This window comes from Pseudorca crassidens, chromosome 3 (genome assembly GCF_039906515.1).
Source record: "Pseudorca crassidens isolate mPseCra1 chromosome 3, mPseCra1.hap1, whole genome shotgun sequence".
NCBI lineage: Eukaryota > Metazoa > Chordata > Mammalia > Artiodactyla > Delphinidae > Pseudorca > Pseudorca crassidens.
In genome coordinates this window covers 91,607,854-91,628,791 of record NC_090298.1, presented here as the reverse complement: position 1 = coordinate 91,628,791, position 20,938 = coordinate 91,607,854, and the positions used below count along the sequence as shown (strand labels likewise).

Here is a 20,938-nt window from a genome sequence, read left to right as displayed (position 1 = left end):
ACAATATGAATTCAAAAGGCACCTGACAGCTCAGCATTATTTTAATAAACAAAGCCTCCCTTTCTCCCCCCTCTACCTACAAAGAACACGTTTTATCACATGTGCCTTGACAACTTTCTCTCTTACAAATTGATTTATTCCTCTTTCCTGCTCCCTCCATTTCGCCAGGCAAACTCTGAAATGCTTAAGTACAGTGGAGGGTGTGGTAGAGCTCACTGCAGACGGGGAAGCTGAGGACAACGTGAGGTCTCCTGCATGGGTGTTCACCTCCACCCCGCCGCTGTCGTGGGCCTGCTGTAACGCCCTTGGAGGAGAAGCAGGAGAAAGGATAAAGGGGAGGCCACACCGGATGGCTGATGAAACAAATTCCTTTGGGTGGAGATAGTATCGGTCGCTTCTGCCTTTCTCTACATGGAGGGAGCCCCCAGTGGGGAGACACTGTCTTTGGGCCTCTAGTGCACAGCCCCCAACAAAGCCAAGCACAGTCTGACCTCACTGAAGGATGGCGGCAGAGATAAACACGCTGGTTGCTCAGGAAGGTGGGGAGCTTTGGGGCAACCAAACAGCAGACACTCTCCTAAGAGGAAGATGTTTTCTCATCACACAGTTTGGATGTGGCACTGCTTTCTTCCCAGCATCTAGGTTCATGTGCAAACTAAACTCTTCCTGTGCTCGCAAGGGAGGAACTGCATATTTTCCCAAGCTCACGAAGTGCAACCTTAATCATTGGATCCAACACACCAGAGAAAAAGAGGTGACACCTAATCCTGGAGTTTCCTGCACTGTCTACACTCTCCCCAGCACCCCTCCCTCTTACCTCCTTAGAGACAGGGCACTAGAATGCAAACAGGAAATTCCCTAAAGCTGCCCCATTTTGTTTCCTGTAAGCAGAAAGGCAGTGTACAGAGAAAGTATTAAAGATTCCTAGGCTGTTTAAGAATTAAACATTTCTAACCTACATAAAAATATCAAAGGAAATCCTAAATCTGGCAGTGACTAGAAATACTGCCGTTTCAACAACACAAAACCAAAATTGACTCAAACTATTAAAGCTCAGCTTCGCTGCTAAAGAAGTTGATACTGTCAATCACTAGGCACAGGACTAAACACAGGGCTGGAAAACACAGTGAGCAAGCTTTTGCCTGATACTCAGAAGCCATCTCCTCAGAGGCCTGAGTGGGTTGCCCTGTTCGTTTACCCTGTTGTCAAGATTCTGAATGCTCGTGTGGGTCGTATTATACTTTAAACGCAAACACCACTCTGAGATGAGTAAACAAGGATGACAAACTCCAAAGACTCTGTGAGATGTCTTCCCGTCAGTCTTAATCCAGGCCATCATTTATTAAAAAAAAAAACAAAAAAAAACTGACCTTAGCTTTGGGCTCCCAGAAAAATATCACAAATGTGAAGCAGGATTACTTAGCTCCAAGGCAAGAAGGATGAAAGCAAATTAGCACTGGCCGATAGGCAAATGACGAGCTCTTACACTGAGGGCAGTCACCAGTGTACCCAGTCCAAGATAATGAGTTTACATTTCAGCTTGAGGATTCAGGTTTGCTCTCAACATCTCTCCTGACAGTGGAGCTTGTTGTGTCTTCAAAGGTGCAGGAATGCTATGGAATTTCTCTCCGGGAAAACCTTTCAAGACAGGGGCCGGTCTCCTGTCTCCGGGCTAATGTGGGTACAGTCCTGCCTGGGAATTTCGTCTACTGCCTCTCGAAATTCATTCCAGTCTGATGACTCCCTCATTTTACACCAATAGATGTGCCGGGCAAAAACGGTGAGTCAACACACAGATTATGGAGGACGTTTCTTCTCATGTGGCAAAGGAAAACAGAGGTTATTTCAAGGGAGGCAAGGGCACCACAGAGTAAGCTTTTTTGACTTGTTCTTGGCCTTTTAAAACCCTGGCAATCATGCTCTGGCTAACAGAGCAACATTTCCAGAAGCACACGATCGGAGCACTTCGTTCCTTGCTGCACTGTGGCCCCAAGAGCTGTGGCGTTTACATACCTTCAGGGCCAGGGCTACCCAGAAAATGACTGCAGTGGAACTGGATGTTTATTTCAAGTGACTGATACATAAAGGATTAGCTCCACTTCACCCCATATAGTGGGCTAGAGAGAAAGGGTAAAAACCACCACCTTAAATTTGCAATGGAACAGGTCTCAACTCCCTTTTGCCCTTTAAAACAATCTTTCCTGAGTCAGAGAAACCTAATCTACAGCTACCAACTTGCCCTTTCACTGGCCATCTTAAAAGAAAGTAAAATTGTTCAAAAGTTGCCTACTGGGCTTCCCTGGTGGCGCAGTGGTTGAGAGTCCGCCTGCTGATGCAAGGGACATGGGTTCGTGCCCCGGTCCAGGCAGATCCCACATGCCGCAGAGCGGCTGGGCCCATGAGCCATGGCCACTGAGCCTGCGCGGCCGGAGCCTGTGCTCCGCAACAGGAGAGGCCACAACAGTGAGAGGCCCGTGTACCGCAAAAAAAAATAAAATAAAATAAAAAAAGTTCCCTACTATCTCAAGATTTTAAAAATTAGAAATTTATCTCATCTCATTCCAGATATTACATTCTTTTGGGCAACAGATTTATGTTCACGAAAAAAAAGTGGGAACCTATCAAATCATTTCCTGGGGAAACAAAGAGCCTGAGAGTCTCCTTATAAAGCAAGGTTAAGTTGACTTTTTTTCAGTGACTCCACATACCTAGTGCAGTATAAACCACGGGCTCGCCGCAGCAAGCAGACATGCAGCTTCTGCACTGTACATGCTCAAGTCAACGTGGCAACTAGACAGCCTTAAGGAACTGATAACTCAAATGAGGAGTGTCAGAATTTGGCTGAAAAGGTGCTCTTTTTTCTTAATAAATTCCAGATGTTAAGAGTAGCTATCCATCTAGAGACCAGTTCTTTACATAATCTGTTCTTTAAAACCTTCTGAAAAAATGTAATTGTGTTTCTTTCTCCCACTGCATTTTATGGACAAAAAGGCAGTTATTCATGTACCTCAAAAAAAAAAACTTAAAAAAATTAGTTATTCCCCATAAGTTAAACGATTTCCACAGAAATACATTAATGGAGTATATGGAATGATAAATCTATGCTATGAAAGATGATAATAGAAAGCAGACCTCGCCTATGGTGAGTTCAAATTCCAGAATATATCATATGCACAAAACTCTTGTGGTTTATGAAATTCTGCATCTCCAAGTTTGAATAGTGGGTGCAGGCCACAGCTTTTCTGATGTGTCTTTTTTTTTTTTTTTTTAATATATTAAGCCTTTCCAACAAGTGGGGTGGGGGAAGGGAAGAAGTAGGCAAACAGATTGGGGGTGGGAGGGGTGAGCAGGGCAGGGACGAAGATTTGGCAAGGCTAATACCATGCACTGCCTTTTACCCCTTAAAGTCAGTATAGCAAAGATCCCCTGAATTGGGGCTAGACCAGTAGCAACAGCTTAGGCAGGCTTCAGACCCCATCATATCCACAGCTCTCCTGCAGGCATCCGATAGAAACAATCATGTAAAGATGGTGTTGGCTAAGAAAACAGAGCTTTAAGACAAGCTCCCTGTGGCCCCCGCCTCCCCCAATCCCTTGCCCCAGAGCATTCTGTATAGAAATTCTGCACCTGCCACAGTCCACACTACTCTGCTATGGGAGAGGGGAAGAGGAGACACTGATGTGCATCCCTCTTGCTGTTTTGTGGGGAAGGAGGAAAAGGGAAAGGATAAAGGGGAAGGAATTCAATTCAAAGGGCAGAGGGAAAGGGGAAATAGAATGGATATGCCATACACATGGAGGCGGCCACTAATTCTGAAGGAAGCCAAGAAACCCAGAAGGAGAAAGGAAAATATGAGAAAATAATTACAGGAATTAGCATGATAGGTTTAAAAAAATGAGCCTGTTGGGGAAAAAAAAAAAACCCAAGCTCATAGATACAGAGAACAAGCTGGTGGCTGCCAGAGATGGGGAGTGGGTAAAATGGGTGAAGGGGGTCAAAATGTACAAACTTCCAGTTATAAAATAAGTATGTCCTGGAGATGTAATGCATAGCATGGTGCCTACAGTTTATAATACTGTCCTGCATATTTGAACGTTGCAAAGAGAAGAGATCTTAAAAGTTATCATCACAAGAAAACAAATTCTGTAACTGTGTGGTGACGGACATTAACTATACTCATTGTGGTGATCATTCCTTAATATATACAAATGTTGAATTATCATATCATACACTTAAAACTAATATACTCTTCTATGTCCATTATACCTCAATTTTTTTTTTTTTTTTTTGGAAAAAAGGCCATTTGAAAGACTTCTTTTCGCAAGACAATTCCTGCACCTAAATGTGACAAGCCTTCATCTTGCATCACCGCCTGTAACGCCATCCCCACAGTCTCCCAGCCAGCATTCCAAGGAGGAGCTTGCATGCTCAGGTAACTGGGTGGAGTGGACCAAAAATCAGCTCAATCAGCTCTTTTGTTCTCAAAAAAGAACTCTCTCATTCAGATCCGGTCAAACTGTTTAGGTGCAGAGCCAAGGGGTTAATGTTCAAGTTCAGAAACTCTGTACGGGTCACATTCTGGCCCTGCGGAGACACAAGGGCGGGTTTCTTAAAATGCGTCGACTTGCCGTCCTCCAGATGATAGGTCACCTTTTGAACTACTGGGGGATGACCTGGGAGAAAAATAGAAAGCTTTGCAGCCAGGCACTCCAGTGTGAATGTAGGGAACAATCAGAGGGCTGTCTAGAAAACAAAATGCCTCATTTTTTTAATAGTAGCTATTCAGGTAACAAGAGGCAATTCAGAGATGGCCAGCAAAGCACAATGATTGAGAGATCGGCATAAATGATACATTTCTATTCTGCTCCAGCATTTATGCACTGCACAATTTCACTTTAGTCAAATAAAGTACTTTCTTCTGGGGATGGCAAGTACGTGATACTATGGCCATAGCTACTATAATAGAATAAGATGGATCTACCCCACAAACATCAACTCCGATGTAAAATTCTCAGGATTTTTTATAAGATGCACAAATGTGTATTTGTTTTGAAAGGACAAGATCATTAGCAGGTCTGGTCTTCATGGAAAGAAGTAATTAATGGTGTCTAAATTGAATTTTTTCTTTCTTTCTTTCTTTCTTTACAGCAACTACTTTTTTTTTTTTTTTTTTTTTTTGCGGTACACGGGCCTCTCACTGTTGTGGCCTCTCCCACTGCGGAGCACAGGCTCCGGACGCACAGGCTCAGCGGCCATGGCTCACGGGCCTAGCCGCTCCATGGCATGTGGGATCTTCCCGGACTGGGGCACGAACCCGTGTCCCCTGCATCGTCAGGTGGACTCTCAACCACTGCGCCACCAGGGAAGCCCAGCAACTACTTCTTTTAAACAAGGACATGTGGAGTCATAGGATTACTTCTTTCACCTTTTTTCTCCTTTTCTTCAATGGACTTTATTTCTACCCCATGGCAGAAACGAACCTTCTCTTGTAGAATTGGGCAATATATCATATATCGTTTTCCCATCTCTTAGGCAGGAAGTTACATTTCTGAAAACTTCTGACAAACCACAACTGCATGACGGTGACTTGCATGTATGTGTGCACGCACATGTGCACCCACGCACGCGCCTCTGCGCCTATAATTTAAAGTATCTCAGGGCCCAACCTCGTCTACCCCAACCCACTCCTGTTTTCTTATCTCTTCTGTGGAAGCTAATACCTACCCTACCTACTTCCCAGGGATACTGGGAAAAGTGGAAATGTTTATGTAAGTGTTGTATGTTGGAAGCATTATTAAAATGTTAGTTATATGATACAGTTCAAAATGTTATTTACTGACCTTTATATGTTAACTCCCCTTACTTGGGTCCTTAAAATTCATCTCCAACACACTTTACAAAGTTTGACAAGAAGTCACGTCATGGTCTACAGGCTCTCTGCTAATAGAGTCGGTAGTTACAGCAATCACCTCTGACATGTCCTGCTCCCACAAAGGAGCCTTAAGTAGCACTGATCTCTAAGGACAAGACTTGAAATTTGAGGGTCAGGATCCATATACTCCCAAATCACTTTCAATATCATTACACTAATAGGAGTCTCCTAAGGTAAAGGATGGGTATTTGGTTCCCATACTGGGATTATTTCATCCTGAACTGAGACTTCACTGAAGTGCTGGGGATGAGCGTCCCTAAAGCTCTGGCTTCAGATGTGCTGGGTGTTCTTGAGAACCATTTCTGTTTTGTAGGGGTGTTTGGCCATGCCCTTATCAAAGCACAGAAAGTTCCTGGAAGTTTACTCAAATGTCTTCCCTCAGCACAAAAACCATCTAATCGCAAACGCATACATCCACAAGGAAGTTCTGAGACAAATTCTGCAGAGCACAACCACAGCATGCTACTAGATCATTTCCCAGCAGAAGGGAGCCATTTTCTTGACTCTAAAGAGTAACAGATGAAGCACAGACAATAGAGCTGTTTCATCACTCTGGTACAGATTAGCCTGCGTTTCTGCACCAAAACGTATTAAGCTCCTGTCTGGCAATTAGCTGACAAGGGCAAAAATGCACAGACAAGCAGAAGGTGGAAACCCCTTTAACCCAGGAAACCTCACTGGTGGCTCTGCATCCCGTATCATTTCACAGTGGTTACTGGACAGCCTCCAACAAAAGAAGCAGCTATGGCAAAGAAATTCTCCAGAAATTGTGAAGTTTCAAGGCACAGAAAGTTTCAGAGATGTCTGCTTGTCAACCAGGAAGTCCTGGAACTCGTCAGTAATGGACACTGTTGCAGGAAGCCCCCTCAAAGAAAGGCTCGTCCTTCCCTGTCCCTATATCCATCTACCAAGAGCCGAACTTTTTGACTTAGAAAAGGTAAAATGGAAAGCTATCCAATTGTGGTTGGCCGTCTTCAGGCACTGTGGGAGCCCTGGGAAAGAAAAGGATTCTGTGTGAGAACACATAAGGCACTTTTTTCCACTCGAGGAGTGGAAGACAATAGCGACACATACCAAGGACAGTACAGACCAAATGAATATAATTCAGCTCAAACAATCCAGGTACCTGACTTCATACTGATGACCAAATCCTGCTGAAAAATGAGACTGTCACAGCTTCTGTCCACATGACCACGAAACAATGCAAGTAAGCATCTTTAGGTGTCAAATCACCTCTTGAAAGTTATTTAACAGCCAAGGTAAGATTTGGGAGGTTATTACAGCTACTTAGCTTCTTCAGCAATTCAGATGGATACAGAATATGCTCCATTTCCGTTTCACACTATATGTGGTTACCTACTTCTTACAGCTTTATAGCTGAGAAATCTTTCCTTTGCACGTACATCTCTTCCCCTTTGTACAAAACGCTGTCTGAATAAAAAGGGATGGGGTCGCAAGTATACCATTTTACTCTTTCCCCACACCTTTTAAACACTGACAGAACCCAGAACAAACCAGGCTACAAGAAAGAAGACCCCCAGCTATGGCCATCTGTCCATCTTAACATAATTACCTACATTATGCTGGAGGTACCATAATTTAACCATCAACCCATTATTGTATATGTAACCAATTTTCCTTGTTGAATAATGCTGCAATGAAGAACATTAGGACAAATTCTTAGAAATGAAATTAGCATTTGGCCAAAGCTTCTGAGTGTGAAACTGCCTCCCCCACAAAAGCTATTGCAAGATATACTTCTGCCAGCTCTTATCTATTTTGCTTTACTCCCAACAGCCCTAGATATATCACTTAAATATGTATTTTTTACCAATATGATTCCAAGATAGCTGGAACCATATTAGTCTTCAACATTTTAGTCTTCATTTCCTTGATTAAATTTAAACTTTTCCCCTAAATCTACTGGACACGTGGCTTTGTTTTTTAATGGCCTGTTCACATTCTTTGCCCATTTTGACACGATGTTGACTTCTTAGAGTTTGATACGTATTACAAATATTAACCTTTCACCATATGTATCACAAATCTTCTTTCCCAGTTGGCTATTCACCTTTTAATTTACATAGCATTTTTGACATCTGTGTGTTTGATATTTTTACGTTGCCTCCATAAATCTTTTCCTTTACAGATTTTTTCCTTGGCTTTTTGTTTAGAAAGTCCTTCTCCACTCTGTTCAGATAGTTACCTACATTTTCTTTATTGTGATTTTTTAAAATGTGGTCAGTCATTTTTTTAAAAAATTATTTATTTATTTTTGGCTGCATTGGGTCTTCGTTGCTGCCCGCGGGCTTTCTCTAGTTGTGGCGAGCGGGGGCTACTCTTCGTTGTGGTGCGTGGGCTTCTCATTGCGGTGGCTTCTCTTGTTGCGGAGCATGGGCTCTAGGCGCACGGGCTTCAGTAGTTGCGGCACGTGGGCTCAGCAGTTGCGGCGCACGGGCTTAGTTGCTCCGCGGCATATAGGATCTTCCCGGACCAGGGCTTGAACCCGTGTCTCCTGCACTGGCAGGTGGATTCTTAACCACTGTGCCACCAGAGAAGTCCCTGGTCAGTCATTTTTTAAAAAGCTTTATTCCATGTGGAATTTCATTGTATACATATATTACAAATCTAACCTTTTTGTTTATATTTGTATTTATTCCAGCATTACTGAATAATTAAACCTTTTCTACTTATTGCAGCCATTATGATATAGCTAAATCCTTTTTATATTATTTTAAATTATAGTATTACAACGTTAATGTTTCATTAATGTACAATATCCCCTTTTTATTGTTTTTCAAAAACATTTTAGCTATTTGTTTATTCTTCCAGATGAAGTTACTATGAAGATTTAAAAAATCTCACAGGGCTTTGGATCAGAACAACATTAAACTTCCACTCTCCCTCCCAAGTCAATGTGGTCATGTATAAAACTGAATTCCATCTAATAACATGGACAGTCCATCTATCAACTGTAATTTTCATTGCAGTGGCTCTCCTTAACCGTGACACAAATTCCTTGAGGACAAACACAATGTCTGCTTTGCTCCTCAGTGTGTTCCATTCCTAGCACCTAGTACAGCGCAAGCACACATACAATTACTGAATGAAATCAAAGCGACCTAGAACTGTTTTTGTCTCGAGCATCTCATTTAGTATCTCTTAACCCAAAATAGCTAAACCAGCAACGTAACTGTGAACGCACCTGGTGTGTGTAAACTGAGCAAAGGTGTACAAGGGATTTATAGGCTACGGTACCCAAACCTGGCCAATGGAATAACCAGCTTCAAAGATGGTGTCCTGGGCTTCCCTGGTGGCACAGTGGTTGAGAGTCCGCCTGCCGATGTAGGGGACACGGGTTTGTGCCCTGGTCCGGGAGGATCCCACATGCCGCGGAGTGGCTAGGCCCGTGAGCCATGGCCGCTGAGCCTGCACGTCCAGAGCCTGTGCTCCGCAACGGGAGAGGCCACAACAGTGAGAGGCCCGCGTACCGCAAAAAAAAAAAAGATGGTGTCCTTCCTAAATTACCACAATGGGCAAAAGAAAAAGGAGAGTAACACTGCCATAAAGATGAACTAAAATCAACAGATTAGGAATTCATGCTTGAGAACTGCAGGAACTTTACTAGAGTGAGGTCCTTTTCATATCATTGCCATGGAGGAGTAGAGATCAGCTAACTATTTTTTAAAAGTCCTAGACCCAAGTGCTAAGAGAGATTTCGGACATTTAAAGAGCGATGGCCCAGGACAAGGGTAGGTAGAGAGGGAAGTGTCCTAGGTCAAAAAGATGGCCTGAATTAGTGCTCCTGACCTGTCTTCTTCCCAACGCCTTGCTGAAGAGACTCAACTAATAAAAATCAGCCAGCCGATAGAGGCTGGAAGGAATGATGGTGAATCGCACCCAGATTACTGATAAGAATCACCTGCATTATTCATGACGTCTACAGAATGCCTCTTTTGATCGAACAACTTACTAGATGTATTTACAAAGATTATAGCACTGTAATAATGACAAAAACTAAACAACTGAAATACATAAATGCTCATCTATAGGAGAGTGAATGAACAAACTGTCCATATTCACATTCTGTGGCTGTGAAAAATAAAGATCTATTGGAGATTTTAGAAAACCATGATATGTTGTTAAGTTTTAAAAAAAAGAAGACAAGGATGTATATATAGTCTCATCTATTTTTATAAAAATGTTCACCACATATATAAGTACTTGTATATTGTATGTGAGCACAGATGGGTGTTGAAGAATAAATACCAAGTTGGTAACATGGGTCAAGGAGGGAGATGGAATATATGGAGGAAAAGGGGCTGAGCTGGCTTTTGCAGGGTACACTCGGCCCTCTGTATTCTGGAATGAAGAACCCGTGGATACGGAGGGCCTACTGTACTATGCTATTTTACGTAAGGGACTTGAACATTCACAGATTTTGGTATCCACAAGCACCCTCGAACCAATCCCCCTCAGGATACCGAGGGACAACTGTATACTTCTTTGTCATTCGATTTGTTACAATGGGCGTGCATTGCTTCTGTGTCTTGAAAGGAAAAGCTAATATATTATTATTCTCCAAAATAAATAGACATGTCAAAAATTTTTCCAAAAATGGATATTAACAATGCAAATGTAAAATTATCTCAGAATTATCAAATGTAGAACAAACAAAATAATGAACCTCATTAGAACATACTTGAGATAGTCAAGCTTTGATGACTCAAAGCTGGAAAGAGGTACTACAATTAGTTTTCCTTTGATTTCAGGGACATTTATTCTGCTTATCTCAAGACAGAGCTAATAAACCAAATGGTTTTGAAAGGTCCTAAATGGTTCTCAACATTTGGGCACATTCCAGGAAGGCTAAGTTAATTTAGCTATTCATAGAGTGGCACATTTGACAGGGAAAATGCAAATCAGATTATTGCAGTTAATGTTTGATTAGCCACTCAAACTGGAAGAGAAGCAGTGACAGGTAAGTAGAGATGATGCTACAGCTGCTGTAATTTATTTGACTTCTGAAAGCCTTGTTTGACTTGCTTGGGAAAATGTTTAGGAGGCTGTATGAGATTTGCATGAGATGGCAAATCTGCTGTGGAGCCCCTAGAGGATAAATTAAAGGTCAACCACATGATATTCCTTATCGTACACTCTAAAACATAGTCAACTCTAAGGAAGAGATAAAATAGTCCTCAGTCAACCATCCCTAGAGTACTTTTCATGAATGTTTTCAATCTGTAGGTCATGACCCATGAATGAGTCTAGAAATAAATTTAGTGTGTTGTGATCAGTATGGGTCTAGATGAGAAAAAAAAGTTTAAAAAACACTGCCTTAAATACTCCCCCCTTTCTTTTTCTGCCCCCATCCGTACATTTCCTACTTCCGACCAACAGGAGCAAAACACTTTCTCTCAAGTCTGTATGGCCACATCCTGTGCTGATTTTCAAGGAGTTAATTTTTCCATTAAAAAAAAAAAAAAAAGTCAGGTTAAAATATCCATTAGAAAAGGCAAGAGATAATTCTATTTTCTCCACCTCTCAGCAAAGTGTGTGTTATAATGGGTAAGAGGCTTTGCCTTTGGACTTCTCCCTGAGAAAAAAATTTGTAAATTCCCTTCTCTTGTATATTAAAATGTCACATAAAAATAAGGGAGATTACAATAATAAAGTTATAATGCTGGGATCTGGCTAGGTTCCTAAGGATTGCACTCACGGCCCAGCACCAGAAGCTGCAGAACAGAGAGGGCCTGTAGTAACTGTAGGCAACGGTAGTAAACCCTCAAATCTGAAACGTTCCTTCTTCAGCTGGGCTGCCGGCACTTGCAACTCCAAAGACTACTGCTGCCAGCAGGATCCTCAGGGTAAATGACCTTTACGTTTGAAGCCCCGGCACGTGCCTCCCTCTCAGAAGTAAAGCACTGATCACAAATCCGACGGCCATGGGTGACAGCTCCCTTGCACCCCAGACCTGTACATCCAGCTGCCTACCAGACCTCTGTACACAGAGGGATGCAACTCAATATATTCCAAACTCAACCTGTCTTCTTCCCTTACAAGCCAACCCACCACACACATCCACCATGCTGCCCTGTGGGACGCTTCAACTAAATGAGTAACCGCCAAGAGCCAGGTTCTTCATGCCCATTTGCCTGAAGCCAGAGACTCAGGCATCCTCTCTGAATTCTTCCCTCTCTCTTATCATCAGTTTCTGTGGCTCTTACCTCATACAACTTTCTAGAAAGTGTCCACTCCTCCCCATGCCTCCTACCATCATTCTAGCTCAGGATACTGCTCCCTCACCTGGATTACAGCAACAGTGCTGTCACCAGTTTTCCTGCTTTCTCTCCAAACCGTTCTCCAAAACCAGAGCCAAATGCAATACTCAAAATGCAATAATGGGGGTGTCACTTCTCCTGCTAAAAGATGAATAACCACAGACCTTCCATGGCTGCTCTTTGCCCTCAGGTAGAGTCCAAATATCTCAATGTGGCCTAATAAACCCCCCTGCCCGCAAGCTATCTTCTCTTGCCAATTAGAACACACTGCAGTTCTCCAGATAAGTTAACCCTGCATCCCCACCCCTGCCACTCATCTCCACACCACACGCAGGTGGCCTCTGGAAAGACTTCTTGGACCCTGGTGGGTATAGTGCACCTGTGCTTCCTCACTACTCTCACAGCATCTATCATGCCACTCGACAGCTCCGTTGCTTGGGTCTCCTCCACCGGGCCTGTGAATTCCTTGACGAGTGGACTGTGTCTGACTGGTTTACAACACCCAGCACTGTGCCTGGCACAAAGCAAATGCTGACTACACATATTGCTGCACAATGTGGACTTCCAGCAGTGACTAGGAAACCATAAACCTCTGAGGTGCAGAAGGATGGAAAACCTAGAGCTCGAAGGTCATCCAATGACCCTCTGCTACACAGTCTGAAAACAAAAGAGTGTTCAAGTCAATTATGTAAGTCTGTTTATGATTATAAACAATATCAACGTTAAGTATATTTTACCTTTAAAACCTGGTTTTACTTTACATAATTATACCCAAAAAAATCACAATTGTGATAGCTATTAGATTTCTCCCTGGCCTTTCCATTTTTTATTCCGTATGTTTGTGTTTCTTGTTAAATAGCTGTAATCACATCATATGTAGCTTGCTAATTTTAGTGTTATTCTGTACGGTTTTTCCCGAGTACACAGTCTTCATATTCATAATATTAATGACAGAACAAATGCCATCAAGTAAACACATTATAGTTTTCTTAATCATATTTAGGCAGTTTTAAATCTTTACTAGTTTAAATCATGCTGCAAAAGATCCATAAAACAAATTAATAATAAATTTTTTTTCTAATTAGGACACGATTTCGTCCCCCCCTCATTTTAGAGGATTCCTTTGCCACTGGAAAGAACCTGAAAAGAATGCACGCTTGGGACACTGTCCACATGAACAGTATTAAACGTAGTGGCTAGTGTAATTATGGAAGAAAGGGCTTGCAGATCAAAACACATGCCCTGGTAGAGGAATGAGCAAGAAAGGAAGCTGTAAGTGGTGATGGAGAAGACAGAAGGAGGAAAGAGATGCTGCTGAAATAGAGGATAAGCAGGAATTCAGACAGGCAAGGTCCAAGTGGAACATGTTCCTGAAGGGCCAGAGAGAAGCAATTCTAGAGTCACGCTCGGTTCTCAGATAGTTAACTAAGACTCTACCCTGCAGCTGTCCTTGCTCAGAAACAGGACATCCCAGGGGTGAGTGGACCATTTGACATCTCAGAGCACAGCAGCTTTTCCAGCAGTGCTAGGTATCCCATATAAACAAGAAAGCCATGACTGACAGCAGAGGATTCTGACCTTTTTCTAACACCTGGGGGACTAGAAGGCAAGAAGAGGAAGAACAAACCAGGGGAAAGTGGCTACCAGGGCAGAAAATTTATTTAGGAGGGACACTTTGGGAAGCATATCTGAAGGAACAGTAGAATCTCAACCTGCTATGCCATGAACATGGGTCACTCAATGCTACCTCCTTGCCCCCAAGTCCAGACCTTGCAGGGACAGTTCAACTTCCGCTAAAAGCCTGGTTCCTCCCTCAGCTTCCTATAATGAAAATTTTGTTCAGCACTCAAATAAATGTTATTTCTCACACAACTCTCATCTTCTGTCGTTCTTGTGCTAACCTCAACAATTTCCTCCTTCCACTTTCACTGTCAAAGAATAATAAAATCCTCCTTGGTAGCTCATTCTTAATTAACATGCTGTTTTCTTTGCCTCCCGTCCTAGAAGCACAAATCCAGCTCCAATGGAAGGCAAAGGGGATCTGAAGTCTCCCTGCGAACACAGAGCTGTAGTCATTACAGTTCTATTTCTACCTATTCCATTTACCTTATCAAAAAATCTCAACGTTCACACATCCTCTAAGAAGCCAGGTTGCTGGGAAGCCTTGAATTCAGCAGAGCTTAAAAACCAGGGGAAAAAAATGGTCAACAAGTCATACTTTCTTGTTAGAAATGCCGTCTATCTCCTGCACCATCCCCCATCCCCCATCCCCATGCCTCTTCCGTGCCTTGTTCAATACCCCACGGAGACCCTTTAAAAACACAGTCTGTGCTTTCAGCAGTAACTGACATCCCTGTAAATCCATGTAATGTTCAGGAAATAAATCCAGTGCTCTCTGCTGCCCATACAGCAACATTAATCTTACGAACAGTACCACGGAACACCCTCCCCTCTGCCTCCCCTCCCCTCCCCTCCCTCCATCTGCTTTAAGTAGGGCAAGTATTTTACTCATGTTAATTGTTCTGACAGATGAGGATCAACCCTGCTTTAATCCATTTGCAGCCTAGCACTTGGTTCGTTTATCTTCTCAAACGCCGTTAGAGGCAAGTACGCTGGCTGTGGGGGACATGAGAGCTACTTCAGGGCAACGCTCTGTACTCTTAAGTGACTGACTCGACAGTCCTTAGAGAGGGAAGCAAAGGGAAACGCGTCCCCAAACTGGTTTAAGGTCTTCTGGTGGCCACTGTGGTTGTGCTTTGATCCTTTAAAAACAGTAGATAGTAGGATTTTATTAAATTAAGACAAATTATATTGATTTCTTTTCAATTGTTAGCATGTCTTCTCATTTACCAATTAGTCATATGCAAGTTCTTTAAAAGACAGAAGGATACAGCGGAATTTCATCGGATTTTGCTATAAAATTAGACCACCCAATTAGGAACCGTGAGCATTTTGCAAGGGTATGCCACCTGCTTACAGGTCACACTGGGGAGCATCAGAACCAAGGCCTGCCAGTGTTTACAAGAGAATAGGCCTTAACTACAGGCACACCTGGGTTCAGATTCCAGCTCCACCATCTGTCACCTCCACACCCAGCCACCATGAATACAGCAGAGTCCGGAATGATGTAGCACATTTAACACCCAGCCTGATACTGCTCCCCAGCCAAGGGCTTTGGGTGTGTCCCCTTAAGGTACTGTTATGTATACCTAAATCCTGGTTTTAATTACCTGAAAAAGTAGCTTCATACGCTGTGCTAAATATTTCCTAGATATTTCTACTCCCACCCAAGAAGTACATCAAGGAGGACTTGTATAGAGAATGAATGCAGTGACCTGACACCCTCCTTCTCCAATTTTAGGACAGATGTAGCTGGTCACCCTGTCCTCCCTGAGCACTGTTTCCTCACTGGCATCTGGACTCCACTGGCCCATCTCCACTGCTTATCCCCCATGTGGTTTTGAATTTGCCACTTTCTCATTCCTAATTCCTCTGTCTATTGGTCTTATTTCTATTTCCACTTCAATTCCATCCTGTCTCCTGTGCTTTCAAGGTAATAACGTTATACATTTCAAGTTTTCAGTACAGTGTTTTCAGTTCAGAAATCCAGTGAACAAAAATAAATATGGTACGACTCAGGTTTATGGGATGTAAAACAGAGAGAACCCATCCGCAAAACTCACTTATTACCCCCTCACAGGCAGAACTAATGATTTCTTCCTCCTTCCCCTCACCCCTCTGCTTTCAACCCTGCTCAGCCTACAATGGTAAGAAGAAAGTGAATAGAGAGGAGAAGATTCTTCTAGATTTGGGCTCTTTCTCTTTCAACTTCCAGGTAAGGGGTGGCCCATGATCAGCTGCTTAACAAAGAGTCCTATTACAGACATGAGAAACGCTTATGCTATAATGTGACTCCTTTTTTTTTTAAAAAACCATTTTTCCAATTGAAGTATAGTTGATTTACAATGTTGTGTTAGTTTCAGGTGTACAGCAAAGTGATTGAGTTATACACATATATATGTAATCTATTCTTTTTCAGATTCTTTTCTATTATAGGTTATTACAAGATATTGAATATAGTTCCCTGTGCTATACAGTAGGTCCTTGTTGTTTACCTGTTTTATACGTAGTAGGGTGCATATGTTCATCCCAAACTCCTAATTTATTACCCAGCACCCCCCCCACTATCCCCTTTGGTAACCATAAGTTTGTCTTCTATGTCTGTAAGTAATGTGACTCTTTCTTACCCAAACAAATATATTTATACATTTGCACATACATTAGGATCTCAACAGTATAAAAAAATCAATTCTTTTCTCTATGTAATAGAAAATATTAAAACGTAAATGGTAAATATGTCTGGATGTGGGATTTTAGGTTATTTTGGTTTTAGCATTTTTCTGATTTTCTGTATGTTACATGATGAGTAGAATTACTTTTCTAATCAGAAAAATTCTAATTATGTAAAGTCATTTGTGGCCTGCCCGTCCCCACTCAGCACCCTATTCTGCATGCCCTCATTAACCCTGTTTACAACTTAATCTAAAATGATCCTGAGTAGCCACTTGCAATTTTGCAGAGCAAAAGCTTCGACTTGCCAAATTGATTAAATTATATTAATGTAGTAGTGCCTTAAAACCTACATATATGCTTCTGAGCTCCAAGTTTAATACTGAGATCAGTAAATGTCTCCATGAACTGATGACACCCATTAAGAACAACTTTGTTTAAATCACCAGACACAGACAATTTAGACAGTTGCCAAATTTAGATAATTCCGAAAAATGGATTTTGATGGGAAGCTCTGATTCCCAAGAAGCACTTTTCCTGGTTCTGCCGCTAACAAAATAAGGCTGGACGTGCACAGGCTCCTGTAAGACCCTCTCGGGCAAACTGTAGGCCAGCACTACTTGTCAGAATACCGTGACCAGCCTTGATACGTCCTGATTAGAATTTAGAAATGGATTCTGGTGACCTACACTTTTACTGAGACTCAAAGAATTTACCTTGGCTGTTCTGTGGTTTGTAATAGTTGAAGTCAATATTTAAGAAACTAAAAGAGGGCTTCCCTGGTGGCGCAGTGGTTGAGAGTCTGCCTGCCGATGCAGGGGACACGGGTTCGTGCCCCGGTCCGGGAAGATCCCACATGCCGCGGAGCGGCTGGGCCCGTGAGCCCTGGCCGCTGAGCCTGCGCTCCGCAACGGGAGAGGCCACAACAGTGAGAAGCCCGTGTACCGCAAAAAAAAAAAAAAAAAAAGAATGGAAGTAAAAGATTGCTAAGACGCTCTTCAGCTTCAAAAGGTAAGGCCTCAGAAAGCTACATAGACACTCACATGAAAATATTAAAGCACCTGATATCTCCTTTCACTATACAACATCCATCATGGTGAACTTTTTTTTTTTTTTGGCCGTGCCGCGGGGCATGAAGGATCTTACTTCCCCCACCAGGGATCGAACCTGTGCCCCTTGCAGTGGGAGCGCAGAGTCTGCCACTGGACCACCAGGGAAGTCTTGAATTTTATATTTACATGCCGGTCTCCATACGTGGTGATGAGCTCCCAGATTTACCTGTTTCCAGTTCCTAGCACAATACCTGACACACAGTTGGAACTCTGTGCATGCTTCGCCCGTGAGGAGCTGACAAACCAGATAACAGATAACCAGATAACTGAATAACCGTGCTGCCACAGGAAGTCTGTGTTAAGGGCCAGAGTGGAAGTTCCAATAATTTATCACAAGACAGAAGAGAGCTCCATGCAGTTCCCACTTGAGATGGTTTAGAGGATCTTTTTGGAGAACAGGCATTTGCCCTAAGCCCGGAAGTAGGATTTCAACAGGCATGAAAAATGAAAGTTCGGGGGGAGGGAGTGTCCCGGTGGGCAGAACGGCTTAAGTGAAAGCGTCGTATCATTTACAACGGGTACAGAGCTACCAGGAGATAAGCCTTATGCAGCTGGGGCTCTAGGTCTCCCAGGGGCCCCATCTACTCCGGGCTGTTATGATTTAAAAGGTTAGCAGCTGCTCTAGTAGCCAAAAGGCAGGTTCCCTACACTCCTGAGAGAAAGGCTCTGAAAATTTTAAGGTGTGTGTGTGAGTGAGTGTGTGTGTGTGTGTGTGTGTGTGTGTGTGTGTGTGTGTGTGAGAGAGAGAGAGAGAGAGAGAGATTTTTCCTTTATAGTATAGTAAGCTTCTCTAAATTTCAATGTTTTCAATATATGACTCTTCACATCTATCTTTTCTTTCTTCCTTCCTGTAAAACTACTCTTAAAAACATTCTTTCCGGGCTTCCCTGGTGGCGCAGTGGTTGAGAGTCCGCCTGCCGATGCAAGGGACGCGGGTTCGTGTCCCGGTCCGGGAGGATCCCACATGCCGCGGAGCGGCTGGGCCCGTGAGCCATGGCTGCTGAGCCTGTGCGTCCGGAGCCTGTGCTCCGCAACAGGAGAGGCTACAACAGTGAGAGGCCCGCGTACCGCAAAAAAAAAAAAAAAAAAAAAAAAAAAAAATTCTTTCCTTACCTCAGAAAAAAGAAGAGTGTACCACTGCTGTTCGGTCCCTGACTAAGCAACCTCCCCGCCGCACCCCTCCATACCTCTCTCCTCAGGAGGGGCCTGGCTTCACTTCCAAATAAGCCTGGAAGGGACACTGCATGAGTGTCCTAAACGACAGTCCAACCTCCCCTGCACTGACAGGAATACTGTATCCAGCACAGAGAAGGGCGGGAGTCTAAGCATACCCACAGCTACTCAGGCATCTGGAGGAATGTGCTGATGCAAAAGCCCCATCCTAAGAGTGCCACGGGGAAGCCCGACCATTCAGGGGGACGGGAACTATCTGGAAACTATGACTAGTGAGCAATGACTGTCAGGTTTCTCTGAGGTTCTGTCTGAAGAACAAGTTGGAGAGAAGGGGTGGGAGGCAAAGAACTACCATCATTTTGTTCCTTCCACCTGCTCCCTCCTCTGTCACCCCCTCCTTCACCCCCATCTCACAATTCCCGATTCTACTTTTCAGTTGTGCAAACTGAAGCCCACGGAGGTTACAGTGACCATCCCCAGTCACTAAGCTGGTTAGCAGAATGAATGTCTGAGGCCACCTCCCACCCCCCCAAAGCTCAGCAGAGGAGACAGCTGGCATTTAATTTTCAGTGATATTCCAAAGACCTGTGACCTCTTAACATTAGAGTTTGCTCTTATCAAGAGTGGTTTCCCACTTATTAGCACCATGTATTTGTTGAGATGAATGTGGATAATATCAATACTTTGGAAGAACATAACAGGATAGTTCAGGTCCTTAACCCAAAGCTCTGTTTCAAGTTACGACAGTCTAAAAAAGCTACAACAGCAGCTTCTAATTCTCTGCCACCCACTCTCCCACCAACTCAATTAATTTTCCTTAACTGCTAGGTATAATTTAACTTCTTTGTTTGGACTGGTTAGAAAGATGTTGGAAGGAAAATCAAACCAACTTGTAAAACTTTATTTTGCTAATCTGTGGAATAGCACATGGCTTTCCTCTATAGCAGTTCAGTTTCTATAATCCTATAGGAACCGAGGTCAACCAGGCTTGCTTTTATTAAAAAATATCAAAAGAAGAAATGGACAGGTGTAAGTCAAACGGATAAGTCTGCAACTGTAGAACACATAACCTCTGTGTAAAATCTTTACATTCCACTGACAGGGGTGTACTAGATAGCTGGGCACTTCAACCTCACAGCTCCAATTCTAGAATTATACTCTGAAATAGACAGACAACCTAAACTTTGTATACAGGACCCAGTGACATACACTGTAGTGAGAGAAAGAAAGAAAAAGTTATTCTGAGAACCTCTGTCTCCAAACCCAAATCTCACCTCCTCCACCTTTTAACTGAAAGGGATAAAAGAGAAGGACGGCAAAGGCACCCAGGGGAGCCCAAGGGTGTCTAATGACAATGTACAATCACATCTACTACATTAATGCGGGTCTAAAAACATGGAATAAATGTCAGGCCACAGAAGGCTGTTCACCATTCCATGTGTAAAGAGCCTTTCCACAATGGTTGAAATGTCACCTTTGTGAGAACAGAGTGGGCATGAGGGGATGAATTCCTCCCAGTTTGGATCCTGACTGCCTAAGCTGTCTCCAAGATGAGGTCCCAATTCTCAGGCCTCAGGAGGGGAGAGGAGAGGGTGAGGAAGGGTGGCTGTATGAATGGAGCGGGTTCACTCTGGCAGGCAAGTCTTACTTCACGAGATACAAGTCCTGGAGGGAACAACTCCTCTACAGACCTGAAAACCGCGAGGAAAAATAAATGGCGCTAATACACGGAAGCAACCTAAGCGTTCATCGACAGAGGAATGGATAAAGAAGATGCGGTACATATATACAATGGAATATTACTCAGCCATAAAAAGAATGAAATAATACCATTTGCAGCAACATGGGTGGACCTAGAGATTATCATACTAAGTAAGTCAGAGAAAGACAAATACCATGATATCACTTACATGTGGAATCTAAAAATAATGACACAGATGAACTTCTTTACAAAACAGAAACAGACTCACAGACATAGAAAACAAACTTATGGTTACCAAAGGGGAAAGATTGGGGGCGGGGAGGGATAAATTGGGAGTTGGGGATTAACATATACACACTACTATATGTAAAATAGATAATCAGCAAGGACCTACTGAATAGCACAGGGAACCCTACTCAATATTCTGTAATAACCTATATAGGAAAAG

General features: G+C 43.0%; 1 protein-coding gene across 7 annotated transcripts in view; it reads right to left on the bottom strand.

Moving 5' to 3' along the window:
* The window catches only part of MCC (MCC regulator of WNT signaling pathway), a 464,176-nt gene that overhangs the window by 128,337 nt on the left and 314,901 nt on the right, over window positions 1-20,938 (bottom strand). The window contains exon 1 of one of the 7 annotated variants that reach the window (XM_067731413.1): window positions 18,803-18,823. The exons of the other annotated variants lie outside the window; for them this stretch is intronic. The gene's annotated coding sequence lies outside the window, so the exon portion shown is untranslated. Of the gene's footprint in view, window positions 1-18,802; window positions 18,824-20,938 lie in introns of those variants that run through there. 7 annotated transcript variants of the gene reach the window in all.